Source organism: Armigeres subalbatus, chromosome 3, assembly GCF_024139115.2.
Source record: "Armigeres subalbatus isolate Guangzhou_Male chromosome 3, GZ_Asu_2, whole genome shotgun sequence".
Lineage (NCBI taxonomy): Eukaryota > Metazoa > Arthropoda > Insecta > Diptera > Culicidae > Armigeres > Armigeres subalbatus.
In genome coordinates this window covers 304,015,327-304,021,707 of record NC_085141.1, presented here as the reverse complement: position 1 = coordinate 304,021,707, position 6,381 = coordinate 304,015,327, and the positions used below count along the sequence as shown (strand labels likewise).

Below are 6,381 nucleotides of genomic sequence, written 5' to 3'. Positions count from 1 at the left end.
ATCGTTCCGTCGACTTCGTCCCATAGACCCGACGTTGTTCTCAACTGCGTCGTTAATGGCTGCTTTGACTGTATTCCAGCAGTCCTCAAGAGGGGCCCCATCGAGCTCACTCTCTTCCGGCAACGCTGCCTCGAGATACTGCGCGTATGCAGTGGCGACATCAGGTTGCTTCAGTCGCTCTAGGTCGTACCGCGGCGGTCGTCGGTACCGAACATTGTTGATGACGGATAGTTTTGGGCGCTCACCAAATAGTGGTTGGTTAGAGTCGATGTTAGCGCCATGATATGTATTGACGTCGCTAATGTCGGAGAAGTGCCGTCCATCAATCAGAACGTGGTCGATTTGTGATTCTGTCTGCAGTGGTGATCTCCAGATGTACAGATAGCCTCCCGTGTTGGAAGTAGGTGCTGCGAATGGGCATATTCTTGGAGTCGGCAAAATCAATTAGACGTAGGCCGTTTTCGTTCGCCAGCCGGTGAGCGCTGAACTTTCCAATAGTCGGTCTAAACTCCTCCTCTTGGCCAACCTGAGCGTTCAAGTCTTCTATGATGATTTTGACGTCGTGGCTTGGGCAGCTGTCGTACTCTCGTTCCAGCTGCGCGTAGAATGCGTCCTTATCATCATCAGTGCTTCCGGAGTGTGGGCCATGGACGTTGATTATGCTGAAGTTGAAGAACCGCCCTTTGATCCTCAACCTGCACATTCTTTCATTGATCGGCCACGACGTCTTTGCATATCGCCCATCACTATGAAAGCTGTTCCCAGCTCGTGTGTGTGTTGCCGCAGCTCTGGTAGATGGTATGATTACCTCTAAACGTTCGCACCATTGATCCTTCCAACAAACCTCCTGCAGCGCTACGATGCCAAATCCCCGGTCCTTGAGTACATCGGCGAGTATGCATGTGCTCCCGATGAAGTTGATAGATCTGCAGTTCCACGAACCGAGTTTCCAATCGCTAGTCCCTTTTCGTCGCGGTGGTCTTCGCCGATGGTTCCGGTCCGTACTCTCTTGTTGATTGTTCGTTGCTTATGTTTTTAAAGGCTGGCTTGTAGGGCCTGACACCAAACCCCCTAAATTTCCGGAGGACCATTCCTCCTTATTCCCAGTGGAACATGGCGCACAGTTTCACTTAGAGTCCCTCGCTGGCACTCGGACGATGATCAGCCGCCCCTAACATGGAGAACAGACGCTGTTGTCAGCCGATCCTGACATGGAGAACAGACGCTCAGTGAGATTTGCACCTTCCCTTTCAGCATACGAACATAGTTCCCACCGGGGTTGGTTACCCGATCTTCCCTAAGGTTGCTAGTATCCCGGCCAGCACCACGGGAAGGTAGGGATAGGAGTTGCTGGGTAAGATGCTAAGGACCGCGAGATGGGGTCTATTTTATTCCTTCAAGTACGCGAAATACCAATGGTACGCTTTACCCAGCATTTGCCGTGCCGATTCCCTTAGCAATGAACTTAATATTGTTCAATGAATCACTTTGATAAAGTTTCAAAACACAAAAGAAGGATTCAGTTCAGGCTTCGGTTTGAAATCAAGAAGAATCTAGTAAGGTATCCGGGAAGAATTCCTGTCGAAAGCCAAAACATTCGAATCGAAATTTCAGTATGATTCGTTTTTGGAGTCCTAGATGGATAAATATGGAAAAATATCTTTGGAATCACTATTCGTCGGAATAGCAGAAGAACACTTCAAAATTCATTAAAGATTTTATTCAGAATTTCAAGAAGTATTTCCATTGGAATCTCAGAGTTGTTCGCTTTGTTATTCCAGGATTCCTTATTTTCAGAAACATTCCCTCGGAACTTCAGAAGAATATCATTTGGGTATGTGGGACTAAATCGCCGGAACGAATGGTTCGACGAAGAGTGCAGACAGATTCTGGAGGTGAAGGACGTAGCGCAGGCGGTTGCGCTCCAGCAAGGATTCCGGCAGAAAGTGGAACGCTATAGACGGAAACGGAAACAGCAGACCCGCCATTTTCAGGAGAAGAAACGCCGCCTGGAAGAAGGGGAGGGTTTCCGTCGGTTCACAAAAGAGTCATCAAAGGATTTCCGTCAGAATCCCCGATGGATTTCCGCCGGACTTCAGGTTTCTTGGAATCCTTTGGAATCTTTGATAGATTCCCGTCGGAAGTTTGGAGGAATTCTCATCAGGATCTCCGAAGGATTTCCGCAAGAATACCCGAAAAATTTCCGTCAAAATCCCCATAGAATTAATTTTGGAATTTTTTAAGCATTATTGTCGGAATCTTTCAAGGATTCCCATCGGAGTCCCTGAAAGATTTATCTTGGAATCCCCGAAGGATTTCCGTCTGAATCCCTGAAGGGCGATTATAGGAATCCCTGAAGGGATTCCGTAGGAATTTTCGAAGGATGTTAATCGAAATCCTCAAATTAATTCCGTTGGAATCCCTGAAGGATTCAAGATTGGTACCCTCGAAAGATTACAGTTAGATTATCCGAGGGAATCTCATCGAAATCAACGATGGATTCTCATAAGAATTCTCAAAAAATTCCAATCGGATCCATCGAAGGATTCTCGCCGGACTCCCCGAAGGATTCTCGTAGGAATACCCGAAATATTCTTGTCAAAATTCTCGAAGGGTTCCCGTCAGAATTGTCGAAACTTTCTCTTCGGAATCCTCACCAGAATGCCCGAAGGATATCTTTTGGAATCCCCTAAGGGTTCCTGTTGGAATCCTAAAATCGGAATCCCGTTGGTTTCTTATCGGAATTCCCAAAAAGGTTCCCGCGGGAATCACCGAATAATTTTGTTGGAATCTTTGATGGAACTCTCGAAGGATTCCTGTCAGAATCCCCGAAGGCATGAATTATTATAATTTAAATAATCACTTCGATGCAGTTTCTAAACAAAAAAAATGAAGTACATGTCGGAATTCCTAAAGGATTCCCTTAGCAATGAACTTAATATTGTTCAATAAATCACTTTGATAAAGTTTCAAAACACAAAAGAAGGATTCAGTTCAGGTTTCGGTTCGAAATCCAGAAGGATTTATTAAAGGTATCCGAGAAGAATTCCTGCCGAAAGCCAAAGGGAGCGTCCACAAATTACGTAACACTTAGAGGGGGGAAGTGGAGGGGTGAGCGAAGTGCGACGGTCCATACAAAATTTTCTGATGTTTAATACAAGTAGTGTGACAAAGCGGGGAGGGGGGTTGAAAATGCCCAATTTTTGCGTAATTAATAAATCTTCCAAAACATATTCGAATTTCAGTATGATTGTTTTTGGAGTCCTAGATGGATTCCTCCTAGGTGCCTAGTAGTTAGAATCTGGGAAACAGAAGTTGAAGGAAAAGGTCATATGCCCCATCTACAAGAAAAGCGACAAACTGGAGTGTGAGAACTTCCAAGCGAAATACCGCCTACAAAGTGATATCCTAGATCATCTTCCGCCGTCTATCACCAATATTGAACAAGTTCGTGAGATGTTATCAAGCCGGCCTAGTTGACGGCCGCTCGACGGCGGACCAGATTTTTCTGTAAGGTAAATCCTTCGAAAATGCCGTGAATATTAGGTCCCAACGCACCAGCTGTTTATCGATTCCAAAGCGGCATACCATAGTATAGACCGAGTGAAAAAATTTCGGGCAGTTCGTTCGAATCCGACCGGAGACTTTCGTACCTGTTGTTCAATATTGCGCTACAAGGTGTCATGCGGAAAGCCGGGTGTAACAGCCAATTTATTTGTTTCGCGAATGATATGGACATTGTCAGCCGAACATTTAAAAAGGTGGCAGAAATGGTTAGTTGGACAGGTGTAGAATGCTTCGAAGACCTGGGAAGCAGTTTTACGATAGACGGAAATACCTTCGAGGTGGGCGAGAAATTCATCTACCTTGGATCTTTGGGCCTTCTACGGGCTCCAGAAAAAACAGCTGTCAAAAAAGTTTCACACCCGCGCCAAATGTATCATGTTCAGAACGCTCATAAGACCGGTGGTCCTCTACTTCAGTGATCCCCAGCATTCTGAGCATTTTTCCTTAATTTGTTTCACACTCAATAAAAATAAGCCTACGAATCGATCGAAGCAAAATGTTAATGCGGCCCACAAAAATATTTTTTAGTTACCAGATAAAGATTGTCGCTGTCCGGAACATCTTTTGCTGGCGAGGATAGGAGAGCTAAATGTCAAAGAAGGAATATCCATACGATTTGACAGTTTGGCACCCAACATGTTCCGGACAGCAGAACAAAGGGAACCGAAGCGACAATCTTCATCTAGTAACTAAAATATCTTTTGGCCCACACCTTTTTTGGCTTTGATCATGTCATACGGAGTGATTTTAAGACCGATTACGTTTTAATACCCTTAGCAGCTATATGTGTAGGAAAAAGGCTTATTTGTATTGCCTGAGGAGCAAATTAAGGAAAAACGCTCAGGATCACTGCCGTAAAGGACCACCGGTCTTATGAGTGTTCTGATACATTTGGTGCGAGTGTGAATCTTTTTTGACTTCAGATTCTTCTGGAAGGGTACGATGGGCAGGGCATGTTGCAAGAATGTCGGATAGCAACCCTGCAAATATGGTGTTTGCTTCCTACCGGTTACGTACAAGAAGGCGTGGAGCGCAGCGAGCGAGATGGACTGATCAGGTACAAAACGGGGTGGGGAGCAACCAAGGATGGAGTGATGGAGATATTTGACCTCGAACCATGTATTGTGTCGTCAAATTGTTGATTCAATGTTATCTGTTTAGATGTAAGCTAAACAAATGAATTCCTTTTAAATTCCAGGAGCATTTCCTTTGGAATGCCAAAACGTCGCGTAATGCCTGATTATGTATGACGCGGCCAGATATGTAATCGCTTCCTTGACTCGAAATTAAGTGCAAACTAACCGGTTATCGTTTGCAATAAAAATTACAATACAATTAAAAAATAGACAACCTGTGATACTACCACGACAAGATGACTTGGGTTTCAATCGCGGCCACAACACTTATCCGAGAGAAGGGTATTCTAATCTCAATCTGTTCAGATTACGCGATTTATTATAATAAATATCGTGTTATTGGAGAAAGAAAATTGAATGCACAGCATTGGCATTAAGTAACTCCTTATTATAATCATTAATAAATGGCGTAATCTAAATAGGCTATTAATATTAATCTTCTAAATAAAGGACAGAGTACAAAACAAACGAACAAAGGTAAAATTATACTTAGCTCTGCTTCGCTGGAGCAGTTTCCCATTCGGCGAATATGACAGCCAACAAAAAAATTCGTTTGGACGACCCGTCGCTGAGGAACTGCTGGTTTTTTTTATCGTGATTAGTGGCGGTGGTACCACTAAGATGCTAGGTTCTACTTCAGTCCCATTTGGAAGACAACGACGTGGAAGTGCAAGAGACCGAAGACAGCACTTCAGATGCGGACCGATCCGTCTGATCAGGCCGATGTAAAGTGACGACCGTTGGAGCTCTTAGGGACAGAGGTTTACGCCAGACGTGAGGTCTCTTAAATCGGTGAGCTTATGACTCACAGCAAGATCGATTACCCACTCACCTGAAAGAATAAGAAAGATGGGAAGGCGTTCGAAGACTATAATTTTATCAAATACGTACTTTTCGGGCTGAAAAACTCAACGAATCGTCTGTTGACAGTCGATGATTCGGAAATGGTGCCGTGAACTGAAACCGTGTCTTGCGTGCCGGTAATCAGATCTCGAATCAGATACAGCACTGTGGGACTTTCCGGCAGGCTCCAAATCGGATGTTTGTGGCCACAATACACTGCAGAGCGCAGGTGTAGTAGTTTGTATGGCAGGCCCATGATTGTTTTACCTGAAAACCGAAGACAATCTATAATAATTTATCAAGAATGATAAAGTAACTTAAAATAATTACTCACCTTGCAAGTTGGTAGGAATATCGAATTGTTTTTTCGAGTTTTCCTAAAATGTAATCCGGAACGACAGTTTTCACTCGCGACTTAAAAACAAACATGGCGATCGATCAAATAAGAACGAATCTGGACAGTGTTGCCGAGAATCAATATCGCATCCTAATTGAATGTGATATAGCATTCAAACTCTGTAATTTTACGTGACTTCATCTGACTGAATGATGTGCATCTGTTCTAAGTGTAATATTCACTATTTTGAGATACCAATAATACACTGCAACAACGTAAAAGAAAATTATCAATTTGAATCTGTGTAATTTCGCAGCGATGTAATATAACATCTAAACATATTCAAATACGCATTTGAAAATTGCTCTTACATCAGATTTTCAGTACGTCGGTTAGATTACATTGATGCATATTACTATCTTTTTTGCTGTGTAGTTGTTCAATTTATGTACTACTTTATTTGCAATAAAAAAGATTTCAATTGAATATAATTAATAT

At 43.3% G+C, this 6,381-nt stretch overlaps 1 long non-coding RNA gene across 1 annotated transcript; it reads right to left on the bottom strand.

Moving 5' to 3' along the window:
- Window positions 1-3,195: 3,195 nt before the first annotated feature.
- On the bottom strand, window positions 3,196-6,128 carry LOC134225055 (uncharacterized). The gene is made up of 3 exons (XR_009983150.1): window positions 5,881-6,128; window positions 5,595-5,813; window positions 3,196-5,535 (listed from the first exon to the last, which is right to left on the bottom strand). It is a non-coding gene; the product is annotated as an uncharacterized LOC134225055 (long non-coding RNA).
- Between the last annotated feature and the right edge of the window lie 253 nt (window positions 6,129-6,381).